Genomic DNA, 17836 nt, shown 5'->3' with positions numbered 1-17836 from the left:
TTCCACTACTGAACTCGAACTGCAAGCCACCCTCCTAGGTGCTCACATGATCCCAGACGTTGTAGCTGAAAATACAACTCGAGTAAAAATCTTCATGGATAGCCTCAAAGCCATCAAAGCGTTACGCACCCCGCCACGACGACACACTACGCCTCATCGTATAAAAGAACTCTGTGGAACCTTCCAGCGTGACCATAACATCGACATACGAGTGCAGTGGATACCTGGCCACACAGGTAACCCCGGGAATGAGGAGGCCCATAGGCTCGCGAGGGAGACAATTTTCAACTACCCCTCGGAGTCTGCAGCACCTTCTCTTTCTCATAACCCTTCTCCTGAAGAACGCAGGAATACACTTCGGCAAGGAAGCAAGAAAGAACTCAGAGCTACGATTCCCGAGCTACAGCACCCGATACCCCGCAACATCCCACGAGCTGCACAAGTTATTCTAACAAAGGCCCGCACGAGTTACGCCCTTACGGAAGACATCGTAGCTCGCTGGGACACTACCACCAATACAAGAACGCACAAGTTCCACCAGACCGGCTTCTGTGCTCCCTGTGCCACCAAGATAGATCGACAATCAGCCGCTTGCTGTGGTCATGTAGGGTCCTGGAAGGAATTCGAGCAAGACACAAGCCCCCTGGCGTCATGTCTCTGCAGATCCAAGGAAAAACGTCAACCACGTGCTACTTGGACTGTGTGCCTTCGTTAAGGGGGCTTACCTCGCCAATAGAACTTATGCTTTATCGACCCTGAACCCCTTCCCCTATCTCCCCCAACAGGCCAGAGTGCAATCCTTTCTATAATAAATTTATTAATTCATTAATCTGTAATCATTAGACTATTCGCCCAAATACTACCTTTGTCGGCTGTTGTTGGCCCGCTTCCGGCGTTTTCCGAACCAAAAGGCACGCTCTCAGTCAGTCTTCTACGCTTTAGTTTGGCACAATGGGCATTCCTACAGTGAAGAAGCTCTCCAGGTGACATCCGACGGGTTGTCAGACGCCGCTTGGTGACGACGGCTCAAAGCCTGTAGCTCCCCTGCGATGCTCCGAGAAGAGAACATGGCCCGGCGCAGCTCTCATTTTTGGCGAAGCTCGCATGCACGCGGCGAGGGATATAACCAAAAGGCGAACCACCTTTGACAAGCGCAATCTCCAACCCTGCACTGGCGGCGGGGCCGGGAAGCTAGCGAATGTCACTGATGGCGGAGCTCGGCCAGGCAAACCACGTGTCAGGCGTTTGCTCGGATACAGTTCAGAAACGGTCAAATGAAGGTCAAGTCCTCTGGCACGGCGAAACCGCTTGAAGCGTTTAGTAATTTTCTGCAGGTCACATCCCACGGGCAGATATCATTCCGAAGGGGACGCCACCTCTCATGATGATCACGCTTGAACCAAGGCTGCTCGATGAAAAGGAGGTCCTTCTTTGGTTCGAGCGGCCGTGATTGAGCGGGGGACGCAGAAATCGGAGATATCTCTGGTATTTACGACAGAGCTGTTTGCGCTAGATTCGAATAAAAGTTCCATGCGTCTATCGGACCAGGCCAACAAAAAACGGCACGCGATTGCTCCAGAGAGACTGCACCATGCTCTGTAAGTTTTGATCGATTAGAAGTTTAACGCGCCTACGCTATATAGGCGGTGAGACGCACCGCAGTGAAGGGCTTCTGATTAGTTTTGACCACCTGGAGATCTTTAAATTGCACTAAAACTTTGAACACACGGGCGTTTTCGCTTGTTGCATCCATCTCGAAGCTGCGTACACCACAATGTAATGTGGGTACAAAGAAAACAATAATGCTGACATGGTTCGCTAAGACAACAATTTCATTAAGCCGGGTTTTATTGAATGTTTGTGGTCAGTATTGATAGTTTTGTGTAGATTCGGTCTGGTTTCGACACATGGCCATCTGCGGATGGAGGTTGATTACAAAAAACCGCAGTATCTCCTGTTTTACCGAAGGTATACCGAAACAAATGTGTGAGAAGTAAGGAGCAGTTAATGTTTAGGTAGTTCTAAGCAATAATTTTTATTCGGTGTACATAATGACATTACATAACGTAGTCAACATACATAAGCCATGCAGCTGGACTGGGTTTTTGATGGTTACATTAGCAGAAGGACTGCAAAAAAGTTTCAGCAGTCACTTGACTGCTGCCTGCAGGAGTAATCCGCTTTTAATAGCCGCGGTATTTATTATTGAGCTTAGTCAAGTCAACGATACTATAATTGCTTCAGTTGTCAAACTCTCCGATCGCGCCCATACTGCCTGTGTGTCCACTCCGACTGCCACCATGTGGCAGCACCGCTCCATCCAGCGTCGCAGCCGAGGCCCAACGTCAGCTGACCGCTGCTTAAACCCCTCGCCGACATGATTGCTTGCGGCCGTTTCATGTATTTGCTCGCGTGTGCAGGCGCTCTCAGTTGAAGAATTTGTTATATCAGACGAACCCAATATCCACACACAGCTGCTTGGTATGTTTCCTCACGTACTTAAAGAATGGGTCTCCATCGCTGTTTCCAGTTCTGCATAAACATGCACGAGTGTATGCCTAAAAAATGTGCGCATCGAGTTTTAAAGGTGCCAGAAATTGCTGCGAAGGGTTTAAGCTTTGTTCACTTTATCCTTCATGCTCTTAGGGGTGACATCGTGTGCCCGTGTGAATGAAGCAGATAAGTTCGCAGCAGTCGTTCGCTTGTTTCCGCCGCTGCCCGAAATTCGGGGCTTGTGCACCTTTGAGAGGTCGCGGGCTAATTTCTTCGTCCTGGTTTTAATACGGAGCTTATACAGAACGCCCGCTTATATCGAACACGGATATATCGAATTATTAGCTATACGGAATACTTGCATAATTCTGGTAAAAATGAAATACAGTTAAAAAAATTTATATCGAACGCGATTTTTCTCACAATGGATATATCCAGTCTTGGGCAGTAACTAGTTCCTAGTAACGCGTGACTGGTAACTAGTTACTTTTTGCGGTAACTTGTAACTGTAACGAGTTACTTCTGAAATAGAGGAACTTGTAACTGTGGCACTGTTACTTTTTACCCAGAAACTGTAACAGGAAATACCCTTACAGTTACTTCCATTTTTTTCTGATAAAAATTTTCCACCAGTCCCCACTCGTTAAAGGCCGACATACAGTTCGCGCTTTCAATTTATTCAGACTTTCTTCTTTCCCACATCCTCACTATCTTTCATCTTTCCACAACACGGTTGCAAGACCATTATCTTCCTTGCAGAAAGCCGAGGTCGGACGTAGGTCTTCAAAGTGATTTTTTTTTAACTTTCAATTCGTAGCAGCAGCAGAACCAAGAAAACGAAAGGAACTGAAATTGGACCCCCCAAAACACGAACCTCTCGGATGCTAACTTTGAGAAACAACTCAACCTAAGCTACAACGAATTTTGCAAATAAATTCTTCGATGCAAATAAATTCTTCGACAAAGCAGTTGGGGCAACAAAATGAGACTCACACGATTATTCTTGGTGTTGGGTTTGAGTGTGCCCCTTTTAGGTTCCCTTCGTCGGAGATTTTATCTCGTGCAATTTTAACTACCCACATATTTAGTGTAATATGCACTAACGGAAAAGTAACGACGTTAATTTTCCACAGTAAGTGTAACTGTAACAAGTTACCTTTGGAAACTCTAACTGTAACTGTAACAGGGATACTTTATTTGGTTCAGGTAACTGTAATTGTAACACTGTTACTTCTTACCAGCAACGTGCTCATGGGCGTCCGGAAGGGGGGCAAGGGGGGAACTGCCGCCCCCTTGGAAATTCGGATATTTCTATGCTCTAAAAAAAGGCTGCAAAGCGTGGCTGGCCCATAATTAAAATAACTTTGCCGTGAAGGACGGAAGAGAGAAGAGAACGACACCGACGTTGTCTGATTTGTCCCGTCCTTTAGCGAAAAGTTTTTTTTTTAATTATGTACGTGAACCAACTAGCGCAACAATCCACACTACTAAAATGATTAGCACACTTAGCACCGTATGGAACGCCCTTCAGGACTGCGGTCAACATTGCACTTAAACACTGACTAACATTGCCGGTCATGTGACGGCAGTGAAACAGACTGCCTGTGCTGGCTATTGAAGATAGCGAACAATTCCGAAAGGTTTCACTTTTTTTTCTAAACTCTAGATTTATGCAGCCTTACCGCAAGAACTTCAGTTTTCGGACAAAGTTGCAGCTATATCTAGCAAAAAATCTTCACCGCTACACCTAGAAGGGAGAGTTTAACATCCTCCCATGCCGTCCAATCACCTTGTACACCCTTTCCTTCGAAATTGCGAAATATTGGCAAAACCTAAGCCCCGAAACAATCCCTATAAATGAGCCCTTAAAAACACTTGTACGCCTGTAGTGCATTGAACGCCAGGGAGACGAGTAGTATCTTTATTGCGTGAGCCATTTCAACAGACTTCGTCACACATGTCATCTCGAAATTTCCCAGAAAAACCCGAGGCGTTTGCAGCTGCTATTCCAGGAGGATTGACGGAGTGCAGTTATATGTATGTGACTGTATGTACTGTGTGATGGTGATCAGTTGGCGTGAGCCGAGAACCCTCACGCATATCTCCAAAGCAGAATGTACCCCGAGATATACGAGAAAGAGTGTAGATTCTGCGGGCCATTGGGCACGCTCCGACACGTCGTCGGAGAGCGCGATTTCACCGAGGCAATCCCCCCACCCCTTACCCAATCCTCCATCACCCTTCCCACACCCCTTAACGAGCAATGGGAGACCTTGCTAACCAGCCGCGCCTTGGAAGACCAGCTCGTCCTGATCTGCATGGGCCAGGCAGCCGCGGAAGCATATGGGTCCCGTGAAGAGGGAACCACCCCATCCAGCACGTAGTCTCCGCAATTTTGTGTGGCTAAATAAAGTTGTTCTCTCTCTCTCTCTCTTTTACGCAGCGAGACCGGCTACTCTTTACAAAGTGACAGTAGCTTTACAAAGTGACTCTTTACAAAGTAACACTCTTTACAAAGCCACTCTTTACAAAGTGACAGTAACAATGACGTTATCAGGCTGCCCCAGGAAGCTCAGTTTCCCCTCCTATTTTATTCTTGCTCCATGGTTAGACCCCATATTCAGTCAATTTGAGGAGGTTTTCTTTTAAAGTAAGCATAAATCATATTTGTTGATCTGGTCAAGTTTTTGCTGCTGGTATGTATGTAGCTTTATTTAAGCAAAAAAACAGTTGACATGTACACCGGTACATTTGTTGAAAACATACGGTGTTTCTGTCATCTTTTTATTTAAATTTGGCTGTATAGAATGCTGAAAATAATTCAGTCTTCATGATAGCAGTTGCTGAATCTGCGCTTCTGGTGCTGGGGTGCAAACCTGTGTGTCCAAAGAAACTTATTCTGGGATTTATCTTCTAGCCAACTTGTGGGCATGAAGCCAGAAGAGGGACCCGCCAGTCATTGAGAGAACGAACAAACATGCAAAGTGAAGTCCACAGCCCCTTGCAAAACATGGAGATGTTGGGGATGAAGCGGCTGGGTTGTGCTACACTATTTTGAAACGCTGAACTTTTGAGCACCTGAAATGTTCAGGGTTTTTTTTTACATTTTCTTGATATCATTCATTACCTTGCTTTTAAAAGCCCGCTTTGTTGTAGAAGTTTTGAGCTATGTAGCTCACATAAGTGAAATAAATTTTCCAGCCTGACATATCGAATCCTTTATTTCACTCATAGTGGTACCACAGTTGTGGCTCAGCGCTGTGAGGACACAATTTTCAGCAGCGTTTGGGAGTTTTTGTTTCTTGTTAGGTTGTGTGTACAGCACCTTTTTGTTTTTACTTGGGCTGCTACTGGAAACATTTTTTGGTTTAGTATGGGCCAACATGAGCTATAAGTGCAGACATCAATACTAGGTAGGCAACATTACTATACTTCAGCGGATATTGCCGCGGAGCACGAAAGTATGCCTCTCAGCAGATTGGTCGATGTTGATTTTTCATGAATCGTTAAACTGAAGAATGTACTTTGTGCTACAATAGAGCTTTTGTATTGTAACACGCACTCGCAGCATATGTGCAGCCAGAGAAAATGCTGGAATGCAATGCATTTCTATTCAATCTGAATTGTTTCGCATTCAGAACGGTCAAGGCTGTTTTTGGCTAAAAATGCACTGACAAAATCGTCTTGAGCTTGCAGCGTTTTTTGAAGGTTCGTGAATGCGGAACAATTCTGAGGGTATAATGCATTGCATTCCAGAAAATTCTCTGGCTCCGTGTATGCCGTGAGTGTGTTTATCGTTACGCAAGATCTATTGTAGCACAGAGTACATTTACCATGTTAGTGGTATAAGTTAATTATGCATGTTTACTTCACTACTACATGTGCGCAAAAAGACATTGAAACGTGATTCCTGTAGTTAGAAAGAAGAGGAATTACACGGTAATTAGATTGTACAGTACATTTTCCGTAGTATAGTTGTACGGAAGATGTACCGTACGAACCTAGCACATAGTTTGTACCGTATACCCCCTGTGTGATACATTTACTGCCGTTAAACTTTACTGAACATTCTCTGTTCACTACGAATATGGAACATGTTCCCTAGCATAGCTACACAAGACTTTTACTGCTGTGCATTATAACGGACCATTTTCTGTATCCAGTTATAGTGGAATTTGTTCCATAACCTAGAACCACAGAACACTTCTCGTCACGTAAAGTTACAGAACATGTTCCATAGTTTTTTTTTACGGCACATGTTGTGGCATCAAAGTTAGCATAGGCATGTGCCTTAAAATAATGTTTTTTTGGCACGGAATTGCGCTGCTCACTTCTTTCTTGTGTACCTCTTCTTTCACGCTATATCCCAGGATTGAGTAATATGTTGCCTCGACACCTATGCAGGATTATTTTGTTTTACAGCCTTTTACATTCATAATATAGTGGGTCCCCGGCCAACAATTCTAGCGTAGGCTGGAAAGAAAAGCTTTCAAAACCAGCTGATGAGCGTTTTTAATACATCCCGAATTGTGTTTTAGTACATGATGTTACAGCCCTTACTTTGGCTTTTATATTGTTATTCTGAGAGAGTAAGTAGAAGTAGAAAAAAAGCCATCGGACAATTTTATTTCGACCAAACCCCTGAACAGGAAACTAGCCTTCGAACGTCAATCGAAAAAGCGCTCAAGAAACCTTGGTGTTGGATTTTTTGGCAAAGAAATAATCGCTGAACATTAGCACAGTCTACCTAATTGGACAACAAGCTCCCATTCATACAAACCCTCCAATAAAAGACAAATATGGCCATCGAGCTGCGGCGCCACATGGCACCCAGGTGTACAGCGGGGAGAAACGCGTTCTGAAGGCCAGCAATGTCGAAATGACGTTAGCAAGCCCAGATGGTCGCGCCCACGACCTCGCGCTGTAAACGGTCTGTACAAGAATGTGCCGCACATTTAAGGAAAAATAGCTCGTTCGGCAAGCTTATAAGCCCTGCCTAATTTGCGCTTGCTTTTGCCGGCCTCGTCCAATCGCACAGCAGTGCTTATGACATCCTAAATTGTGTTGCGGGAAATTAGGTAAATGGTCGTATGGCCATTTCCTTTTTTCCTAATTGTGTAACTTATTAAGGCGAAGTTCACGTTAAAAATTGTCAGCACAATTCTAACGAGGATATCTTTCGAATGAACCAAATTAAGGTTTTGTATGCATTGCCTCTTTAGGGTGGTGCGGAACTCAATTGAGATAGGGAATAACCTCAATTTTTCTTCGCCTATCGTTGTCGCTGCCTCATTGCCAGCTTTCGGTTTTCGATTCACCCGATTCAACAATCGGTGGGACACGGAATTAAGGGCCAAGCGCGGTACTGCGCAAATCACAACTTATGAATGGGCATTCATTTAGACTTGTATCGTGTTTTATATACGACGACGCGAGACGCAAAGAATGCACTCACGTCTAGGTAAGTGAATAATGCCTCCTCTCCCTCTACACGCCGCACTGGGGAACCGAATCCCCAGAACTTGAAGTATTTCTTCTTATTCCAGTACATAATGAGCTCCACTTTCTAGCCAGCCGCAGGGTCTTTAACTCCCAGGCATACCGTGAGCAGATACTGGCCTGTATTATGTTATTCCTCAAAGCTAAATCAAAAGCACGAATAGATGGGAAGCATTTATGCAACGAACCGCTGGGCTCCAACCAGTAAACCTACCAGGAAGATCAATGTCATAGCACAATTTCACCGTCTTCCCGTGGGGGAACCCTAAGCAGTAGGCGAAGCAGCCATGGGGTCGCATTAGCCCACGCGGAGCCGCAGGTGTTGCCATTCGTTGCGCAATCCCGGAGAGGAAAGGAGAGAAGTGTGGGAGAGGAGAGGAGGAATGCCTCGCATACTACTCAGGGTTCTCCTACGGGAAGATCACGACGGTTGTTGAACGCGAAGCTAACTCGTGATGGATTCTTTGGTTAGCCAATCCCTAGGGGCATCCCGCCACAATTATCAACTGCGGTGACTGGCCTGTAGTGCCTGTGCGGTACTCAGGGTTATCCTACGGGAAGATGACGACAGTGTTTGAACACGAATCTATTTCGTCATGAATTCTTTGGTTGGCCAAACCCTAGGGGAATCCTGCCCCAATCATCATCAGCTGTGCCTGGCCAGGCATGTGCAAGAGGGTGTGGTACTGATGGTAGGGTTCCCCTACGGAAAGGTGACGATGGAGGTTGAACATAAAGCTATCTCGTGATTTATTCTTTGGTTGGCCGATCCATAGGGGCATCCTGCCTCAATCATCATCAGTGGTGCCTGGCCAGGCATGCGCAGTGGGGTTGCGGACGGCCGACAACAATGACAAGGGATGGAGGAACACAGCCCCGAGCATGAGATGCTTCGCATTTAATAAATGAGCAATGGGAATCCTGTCACTGCGTTCTGTAAGTCACTCGCACTAGTGAAGCGCAATTGCGAATTCCAACTCATAGTACTTACTCGTATACGCACATATGCTTGCGACTATAAACGTACCAGTACTATACTCGTGAGTACCATGTCTACTAATTACTAGTACACGTACTCGCAAATAGGTGCCCTCGAGCCCATGTACAGTGTTTGCCGAAATTTTTTAAACCATTGCAATGTACAAAGGCCATAGACAAATGAAGTTACAGGGTTACCATGCGCGTCGGGCCGAATCATTTTGTGCCAACGAGGAAGAGAAGCCACCTTTCTTTGTGTCATAAAATAATTTGGTCGCAGGTAGGCGTTACGGTTGTTCTTGGATTTATTTATGGCTCAGAAATCATTGGCTCGGCCTAGAAATTTTGACAGACTGTACTTATGTCTGTAATCACTCGTCATCAAAGTCACGTTTAGAGAGACACATCGAATGCTGTGCATCTTGCAAGGTCATTCATTGCGTCTCGAGCTACCTTCAGGCGCTTGCGCAAACCGTGCCCCTTTCTTTCGCTTCGGTCACTTGGGTCTGCCTGCTGCGGTACCACGAAACCGGGCAATGGTAAAAACGGCCGCTTCGCGTGCGCTTTACCTCTTTGCACAGCTGGGCCGTCTGTGCGTGCATTTCAGCGAAAGCAAACCCGGTGAATAGAGAAGGTTCTAACGGCTGCTTAGCCAGCGCTCGGTACCTCAATATTGTTATCTTTGGCGCACCGACTGGGCTATGTGGGAGTTTATTGCGCACGAAGGAAAGAATTATTCCAATCATCCTGTCGGTGTGGCTAGATAGGGGTCGCAAACGTTTAAGCAAAAGCGAATTCTCACGAAACACTGCGTGCAGTATTTTGTTTGCCCGTGCTAACTGAGATTAGAGCTATTGAAACTGCGTCATTTTTATTTGAGTCTGTATACTAACTCAGCACCGTACCTACACGTCAGGGACCATTAATCAGTACAAGAGGGTCTACAAATGGATGATTACGGCGGCCTATGAGCTTACTTTCTGTCGTACGTCAGCGGCACTCCAGAATTCTCCAGGAGATTAAAAAAGAACGCCAACAGTATTCTGTTGGCCTTTTAGAACATGGTCGTGCGGAAGATCGCCAACGATACAAACTTCTCGCTGTTGCTTAGGCATCCTCGCACCCTTCGGCAAAGCGCCGCGTTGTCGCGCTACCAGGCGGCCTTATACGGCCGCCCGTCCGATGCCCCCAGGTTACTCAGACTACTGAGGAACTCAACGTGGAGGCGCTGGAGAGGCAAACTCGGTGAATCACGGGATGCGTTTTCACTATCGCCATTTATTACGGGAGCCTTGACGGAAATTTACGTCGGGCCCCCCACGTTGCTTACCGCCACCGCCCTAAGCGGTCTCGGGCTCACTCATCTTTCGTTAGTGAGAACCGTCTCCCCCATCCTGAGGACCATCTCCACGATGTCGCAACTAGCCGGAAAGCTGAGCAAGAGCCGCTTGGCATTGTGTACGCCCCTGTCGGAACCTCATCGAGACCAAGCTTTGCCGCTAGTGTCTTGGGAACACGGAACCGTCGGCCAACTCAGCGGTAACTTAAACGAGGTAGCGACTTTTTCACGCAGCCTTACATTTCTGCGGACGCTACGTCGGATCCGCGCATGCTATGAATGGGACGAAGTGAAACATCGACGTACTCTTTCTTTCGTAATGCGTGTACAACATGTGCGAGGCATTGGCGATGGGATTTCGGGTCCCGAAGGACGCGGTGAAGCGCTTGCGACAAGACAGGGTAGCACGCTGGCGAAATTCTTCTTGTTCATTGGCTACGCAACGTGCGAAGTGCCATAGCAGTTTTCGGATTGTGATGTTGAAAGCGAAAATTTCCTTTCGCCGAATAACTAATCTTTTCGCCCTATATAAGCACCGTAAAACCTAATGCAGAGCGCTGCGTGTAGCACAGTTTGTTATACTGCTGGAGATTACCATAGATGCGTTAACAGTTTCAAAGTAAATTGCCCACCCGCAGGATACGAAATGGAAGTCATCACCGCACTGGGACATTGATTGATTGATTGATTGATTGATTGATTGATTGATTGATTGATTGTTTGTAGGGTTTAACGCGCCGACGCAACGCAGGTGATGAGGCGCGCCGTAGTGGAGGGCTCCGGATCAATTTTGACACATCGTGATCGTTAACGTGCGCCGAAATTTCGTACACACAGGCATTTTTGCTTTTCGCCTTCATCAGAAAAGCGACCGCCGCGGCCGGGAATCGAACCCGCGACCTCGGGCTCAGACTGGGACATTCAGATTGCTGTGCATGTTTAACTGGCGTAAAAGGGCTAATGTTGTTGATCGTGTACTATAAAATCAGTGTTTCTAAAGGAGCAAATAATCCTGTTATAAATTGCTGGTTAGCCATTACTAGAAAACTAATGCAGCCACCTGTTTTTCTGAATGCTTTTGTTTGAACGGGTGGCTATTTCTTACAACAAGCAGGGTTGTGTGCTGCTGTGTTTCTATGGTAGAGGAGATGGCCTCCTCACAAACAGCTTCAAAAGTAGCAGGATTGGTGGGTGCGCCCACCTTGTATCATGTCTCAGGGTGTACGACCGTATTCCCCATCTCCTGCCATCAAGAAGAAGATCTGAAAAGAATTCTAAAACAAATTACAAAAAATATATGAGCAGGACGCTGACAAGGCACCTTCCCCGCACCGATACAGCATCAACGACCCACGGCGAACACACTATCTCCTTCGTGTACTACGCTACGCACATTTTTCAATGTGATGTCACACCAGTCGGATGTTGAATACGAAACGATTACTGCGTCACGAATGTTTGTAGACATGGCTTGGAATGAAATTTTATTTCGTGGTGGGCATCGGCGCTTCTTATACATGCTCCTACCCAGCTGCAGTGTAATCTAGCAGATAATCTGTAGCAAGCTAATCCAATCTATATAATCTAACCTATCAGATGATTTCAATTAGCGCTGCTTTGATATTTCCCAGCTTAAAAATTTGTTACTTGATTGTACAATCCTAATGCACTTATTTCTGTTCCGCAATTGCGACTAAGCTTTGATTTGTTCTTTAACCACCGGTGGTCCCGCTGCAGTGTTCGTCACTGCGAGACCCCTGTAAATATGCTATCTTTGGGTGCTTTATTGTTTTGGCTAATAAACTGAAACGAAAACTGTGGCGTAGCTCAGCTAATCCTGGATATGCAAACCGAGAGCATGGCTTAGCCATTTTAAGTCTTGGTTTCACTTGCCCAACCTTCTTTTTATCTGTAATTAGGTGGCGCCACAGGCGTCGAACAGTGCACGTATGGTTCCCCGTCGCTCTGTGCATCGAACGCAGTAAGTGCCGTTTTAAAGCTTATGCCACTGTAATTTTTTTTCAGTGTCTCCTAAGCTCCTAAGGACTCCATTCTGCAAAGTGGACTGTGGCTGTTTCAGCGACACAAGATCTACGACCGGTAGCCCAAAGCAACCACGCCTAGGCCTAACCTAGCGGGGTAGGCCTAGCTACGAGTACGGAAGCCCTACCGCCGTGTTACTTGATTGTACAATCCTAATGCACTTATTTCTGTTCCGCAATTGCGACTAAGCTTTGATTTGTTCTTTAACCACCGGTGGTCCCACTGCAGTGTTCGTCACTGCGAGACCCCTGCCCATATGCTATCTTTCGGTGCTTTATTGTTTTGCCTAATAAACTGAAACGAAAACTTGCTGCGGCTTAGCTCAGGTAATCATGGATATGCAAACCAAAAGCATGGCTTAGCCATTTTAGGTCTTGGCTAACCTTCTTTTTATCTGTAATCATTACACTATTCTCGCAAATCCTACCTTTGTCTGCTGTTGTTGGCCCGCTTCCGGCGTTTTCCGAGCCGAAAGGCACGCTCTTAGTCAGTCTCCGACGCTATAGTTTGGCACACTTGGCATTCCTCCAGTGAAGAAGCTCTCCAGGTGACATCCAAGGGGTTGTCAGACGCCGCTTGGTGACGACGACTCAAAGCCTCGAGCTCCCGTGCGATGCTCCGAGAAGAGAAGATGGCCCGGCGCAGCTCTCATCCTTGGCCAAGCTCGCATGCACGCGGCGAGAGATATAACCAAAAGGCGAACCACCTTTGACAAGCGCAATCGGCAACCCTGCACTGGCGGCGGGGCCGGGAACCTAGCGAAAGTCACTGATGGCGGAGCTAGGCCAGGCAAACAACGTGCCAAGCGTTGCCTTGGATGCAGTGCAGCTGCGGTCTAATTAAGGTGAAATCCTCCGGGACGGCTAAACAGCTCGACGAGTTTAGTAATTTTCTGCTTGTCGCACCACATGGGCTGATATCATTTCAAAGGGTACGGAACCTCTCATGATGACCACGCTTAAACCATGGCAGCTCGATGAAAAGGAGGGCCTTCTTTCCTTCGAGCGGCCGTGATTAAGCGGGGGACGCAGAAATCAGAGAAATCTGTCCGGTATTTACGACAAAGCTGTTTGAGCTAGGTTCGAACAAAAGTTCCATCCGTCTATCGGGCTACGCGAACAAAAACCGGCACGCGATCGCTCCTGAGAAATTGCAAAATGCTCTGTAAGTTTTGATTGACTAGAAACTTAACGCGCCTACGCTACATAGGCGGTGAGACGTACCGTAGTGAAGGGCTTCTGATTATTTTTGACCACCTGGAGATCTTTAAATTGCACTAAAAGTTTTGAACACACGGAGTTTTCGCTTTTTGCATCTATCTCGAATGCTGTGTACAGCACAATGTAATGTGAGTACAAAGAAAAAACTCCCACCTCCCCTCGCGGGAACCCCTGTGTAGATGCGACGCATAGGGGGTTCACGTTGCAGCGTTGGACAGCGGAGGAACGGCGCTGGAACGATGGAGCGGGGTGGCGCAGGCACCGCATTTTATAGCGCGCATAACGGTGAGGGGACGCGCCGGCGGCAGTGCGCCTGGCGCGGCTATGACGCAACACAATCCAACCAAATCCACTTTAATCTAACCCAATCCAAATCCAATCCAATCCAATCTAATTCAATTCAATCCAAGCCAATCCAAGCTAAGCCAATCCAAGTCAATCCAATCGAATCCAATCCAATGCCCCTCGCATGAGAGTGTTCGCTATCGGAGAGGAGACAGGGTGAGCGGCGGAGGGCGCAGCTGGCGCGGCGAAGAGAATGGGGGAGGGGCGGACGCCGACGACGCCGGATGCAGGGACAATGCGAGTGAATGAGATGCAGTCACATCTAAAAATTATGCTCACATGGTTCTCTAAGGCAACTTTACATTACGCCAGAATACATTGATGTTCTGTGGGGACCATTGATAATTTTGTAAAAATTCGGTCTGTTTTCGATGCATGGCCATCGGTGGATGGCGTAAGATCACAGAAAACCGCAGTAACTCTTGTTTTATCGGAAGTATACCGAAACAAATATGTGAGAAGTAATCAGGATGTAATTTTTGGGTAGTTGTAAGCATTAATTTTTTTTCGGTCAACATAATAACAGTACTACATAACATAGTGTAACACACATAAGCCAAACAGTACCACTGGTTTTTTATGTTTACATTAGTAGAAAGCCTGCAAAAAAGTTTCAGCGGTCACTTGACTCCTGCCTACAGGAGTAATGTGCTTTAATACCCAAGGTATTTGTTATTGAGCTTAGTCAAGTCAACGATACTATAATTGCTTCAGTTGTCAAACCCTGCGCCCGCGCCCATACTGCCGGTGTGTCCACTTTTTCGCCTGCCGCCATATCGCGGCACAGCCTACACCCCTTGAGGACGGATTGCTTGCGGGCGTTTCATGTATTGTCTCGCGTGTGCGGGCGTTGTCAGTTAAAGAATTTGTTATATCAGACATATCCAATATCAACACACAGCTGCTTGGTATGTTTCCTCCCGTACTTCAAGAATGGGTCTCTATCACTGTGGCAAATTCTGCACAAACATTCGCGATATACGCCTAAAAAATGTGCTCATCAAGTTTGCAAAAGTGCCAGAAATTCCCGCAAAGTGTTTAACCTCTGTTCACTTTATCCTTCACGCTCATAGGGGTGACATCGTGTGCCCGTGTGAAAGAAGCAGATAAGTCCGCTGCAGTCGTTCTCCTGTTTCCGCCGCTTCCAGGAATTCGGGGCTTGTCGCGGCCTAATTTCTCCGTCCTGTTTTTAATAGGGAGCTTCTGCAGCAAAGCCCGCTGATATCGAACACGGATATATCAAATTATTGCCTATATCGAACCGTTGTATCATTCTGGCAAAAATGAAATGCATTTAAAACTTTTTATATCGAACGCGATTTTGCTCACAATGGATATATCCAGTTTCGGGCAGTAACTAGTTACTAGTAACGCGTGACTGGTAACTAGTTACTTTTTGCGGTAACTTGTAACTGTTACAAGTTACTCCTGTAATAGAGGAACTTGTAACTGTAACACTGCTACTTTTTACACAGTAACTGTAACAGGAAATACCGTTACAGTTACTTCCGTTTTTTTCTTATGAGAATTTTCCACCAGTCACCACTCGTTAAAGGCCGAAGTACAGTTCGTGCTTCCAATTTATTCAGACTTTCTTCTTTCCCATATCCTCACTATCTTTCATCTTTCCACAACACGGGTGCCAAGACGATTATCTACCCTGCAGAAAGCCGAGGTCGGACGTAGGTCCTTAAAGTAATTTTTTTAAAACTTTCCATTCATCTTGAGTGCAGCAGAAACAAGAAAAAGAAAGGGACTGAAAATTGGACCCCCAAAAGACAGAACCTCTCGGATGCTGACTTTGACAAACAAGACCCGCCGGGGTGGCTCAGTGGCTAGGGCGTTGCGCTGCTGAGCACGAGTTCGCGGGTTGGATTTCCGGCCGCGGCGGCCGCTTTTCTGATGGAGACGAAAAGTAAAAGCGCCCTTGTGTACGAGATTTCGGCGCACGTTAAAGATCCCCGGGTGGTCAAAATTAATCCGGAGCCCTCCACTACGGCGCGCCTCATCGCCTGAGTTGCGTCGGCACGTTAAACCCCAACAATCAATCAATCTTTGAGAAACAATTCAACCTAAGCTACAACGAGTTTTGCAGATAAATTCTCCGACGCGTGCATCAACAAAGAAGTTGGGGCTACAAAATGAGGCTCACACGATTATTGCTGGTGTTGAGCTTGAGTGTGCCCCTTTTAGGTTCCCTTCGTCGGGGATTTTACCTCGTGCAATTTACCCACCCATATATTTAGTGTGATATGTCGCAACGGAAAAGTAACGACGTTACTTTTCCACAGTAAGTGTGACTGTAACAAGTTACTTTTGGAAACTCTAACTGTAACTGTAACAGGGTTACTTTCTTGGTTCAGGTAACTGTAACTGTAACACTGTTACTTCTTACCAGTAACGTGCTCATGGGCGTCCGGAAGGGCGGTCAAGGGGGGCAACGGCCGCCCCCTTGGAAATTCGGATATTTTTGTGCACTACAAAAAAGATGCAAAACTTGGCTGGCCCATGATTAAAATAAATTTGCCCTGAAGGACGGAACAGAGGAAAGAATGACACTGACGTTCTCTCCTTTGTCCCGTCCTTTAGCGAAAAGTTTTTTTTAATTATGTACGTGAATCATCTAGCGCAACAATCCACGCTAGTAAAATGATTAGCACACTCAGGTCCTGTGTATCCGTATGGAACGCCGTTCAGGACTGCCTCAACATTGCACTTTAGACACTGACTAACATTGCCGGTCATGTGACGGCAGTGAAAAAGACTGCCTGTCTGGCTATTGAAGATAGCAAACAATTCCGAAAGATATGACAATTTTTTGTTTTATTTGTAAACCCTAGATTTATGCAGTCTTACCACAAGAACTTTAGTTTTCGGGCAAAGTTGCAGCTATATCTAGCAAAAACTCTTCACTGCTGCACCTAGTAGGGGGAGTGTAACATCCCCCCGTGCCGTCCAATCACCTTGTACACCCTATACTTCGAAATAGCGAAATGTCGGCAAAAGCAAAGCCCCGTAAAGAACCTATAAATCAGCTTTTCAAAACGCTTGTACGCCTGTACTGCATAAAAAGACAGGGAGGCGAGTAGTATCTTTATTGCGTGAGCCATTTAAACAGACTTAGTCACATGTGTCATCTCGTAATTTGCCCAGAAAAACCCGAGGCGTCTGCAGCTGCTATTCAAGGAAGATTGACGGAGTGCAGTTTTCTGTATGTGAATGTATTGTACTGTGTGCTGTTGATCAGTTGGCGTGAGTCGAGAACCGTCACGCAGCGAGACTGGCCAGTCTTTACAAAGTGACAGTAACTTTTCGCATTTTCTTTATTAACTTTATTTCTTTGTTCGGAAATAAAATCCAATGTATAGCCTACAGGTCTGGTTCTACTTCGCTGCTTGTATTTTTTGTAACCACAAATACCGCTTTTTGGTGCTATCCAACAATACCCCCTCCACCCCGCTAATGGATGCCCGCCCTTGGAAAAAGTTCTGTGGACGCCCTTGTTACGTGCTCATGACGTAATATATTGAACTCTCCCGCGCGGGATTTTTCGCTCTCCTTAGGCATGCGGCAGGCTTTCCCGCAATAGTTCGGCGCACAGTGGCGGCGCTGGTGTCGCTTGCGACTCCCGCACGAGTTCGGGCGCGTCCAAACGGGACGCCCTGTCCGGCCATCAACAGATCGAGGTCGTGACGTCACAGCCAAAAGTCACGTGATAAAGACATTTTCGTCACTTCCTGAGCCGTGGGCTTTTTTGTTGTTTTTACTTTTATCACGAAGGCACTGCACGTTGTGTAAGAAGCTATGCCTGCGGTAAGGTGTTTTTTAATTACTGTTGCGCAAGTACGCCCTTCTGCAGCGGTGGGTTCGCTTTGGCGTTTGTTTGATGCCCGAGTTTCTGTCAACGTAGCCGCTCAAC

General features: G+C 46.4%; 1 pseudogene; it reads right to left on the bottom strand.

Moving 5' to 3' along the window:
• Nucleotides 1–7888: 7888 nt before the first annotated feature.
• LOC144148298 (microtubule-associated serine/threonine-protein kinase 3-like) overlaps nt 7889–17836 on the bottom strand; it is a 226731-nt pseudogene continuing 216783 nt past the window's right edge.

The sequence above is a fragment of the Haemaphysalis longicornis genome, unplaced genomic scaffold (genome assembly GCF_048455015.1).
Source record: "Haemaphysalis longicornis isolate Haplotype H1 unplaced genomic scaffold, Haemaphysalis longicornis Haplotype H1 scaffold_8, whole genome shotgun sequence".
Lineage (NCBI taxonomy): Eukaryota > Metazoa > Arthropoda > Arachnida > Ixodida > Ixodidae > Haemaphysalis > Haemaphysalis longicornis.
This window is presented reverse-complemented; position numbering and strand designations above follow the sequence as displayed.